This window comes from Chlorocebus sabaeus, chromosome 12, assembly GCF_047675955.1.
Source record: "Chlorocebus sabaeus isolate Y175 chromosome 12, mChlSab1.0.hap1, whole genome shotgun sequence".
NCBI lineage: Eukaryota > Metazoa > Chordata > Mammalia > Primates > Cercopithecidae > Chlorocebus > Chlorocebus sabaeus.
Window position 1 is genome coordinate 50,509,218 of NC_132915.1, and position 1,368 is coordinate 50,510,585.

Here is a 1,368-nt window from a genome sequence, read left to right on the forward strand (position 1 = left end):
TTGCTCCTCACATGACAGCCTTCATTTTTGACCTTTCCATTGCCAGTTAGGAATTTCCAGATATGGTATTCCTTGGAAACTGCAAACTCATATATCTGACTGGCAATGTACATTTTCAATTACATGTTTGAAAGTCAGTTTACAGAGAATATCTCTGCTTTTAATTCCAGACATGTCTCAATTTACCTTCTGCTATGAATAATTCATTGTTTTTTTTACTTCCTCACGTTACAGCAGTTAGCATAACTGATATTAATTCAACATTATTATTGTTTTTAGATTTCTTTCTGGATAAAATCAAAGATACAAGAGAACAGGAACTGTATTTTTTATGTTCCCGTTTATATTTTGAAGGCAACATATAACCGGGTATAAAAAAATGTATTTTTGCATATTTGAATAAAATTATGATAGGTAACTTAACTAAATCATCTATTTTTAAGTCAGGTTGTACAGTCAGGCTTGGCATTTTATATTAAAGAATAAACAAACAGTGCTCACTCCTGCAGCACATATACTAAAATTGGAACCATACAGAGAAGATTAGCATGGCCCCTGCGCAAGGATGACAGGCAAATTTGTGAAGTGTTCTATATTTTTAGCAAACTGTTGCAAGAACAGAAAACCAAACACTGCATGTTCTCACTCATAGGCGGGAATTGAACAATGAGAACACTTGGACACAGGAAGGGGAACATCACACACCGGGGCCTGTTGTGGGGTAGTGGGGAAGGGAAAGGGATAGCATTAGCAGATATACCTAATGTAAATGATGAGTTAATGGGTGCAGCACTCCAACATGGCATATGTATACATATGTAACAAACCTGCACATCGTGCACATGTACCCTAGAAATTAGAGTATGATAAAAAAAAAAAAAAGAATAAAAAACACAAGAAATTTTGTATAGTAAAAATTTAATGAAAAAGGAAATTAATATACTGGCTAAGAATATGAAGAACATATGTTATTACATTAACCACAATGTAAAGGTACACATTATATTACATACAAATAAGTTAAATCTTAAAAATAGTTAAATAAATATTTAAATAAATAGATGACACTGCACTCCAGCCTGGGCGACAGAGCCAGACTCTGTCTCAAGAAAAAAAATAAAAATAAATAATTAATAAATAATAAATAAATAAATAAATAGATGAACAGAGACATCAGCATGGTCATCTGTAAAGGACTAGTGCCTGCACAGGTAAACACGATGCTTCTTTACACTCCTGAAAACATTAGAAAATTTTCTTTCAACTCGTGGTGGTTATAGGAGAAATGAGTCTTTGAAATGGAAGAACTCATAAAAGTGTGAGATGATGTGTCAGTCAATGAGGATCATTTCCATGTTGAACCAGTTT

The 1,368-nt window shown here is 33.2% G+C and overlaps 1 non-coding gene across 1 annotated transcript; it reads left to right on the forward strand.

Moving 5' to 3' along the window:
* The first annotated feature begins 493 nt into the window (after positions 1–493).
* Positions 494–600, forward strand: LOC140713130 (U6 spliceosomal RNA). The gene has a single exon (XR_012094969.1). It is a non-coding gene; the product is annotated as a U6 spliceosomal RNA (small nuclear RNA).
* Positions 601–1,368: the final 768 nt, after the last annotated feature.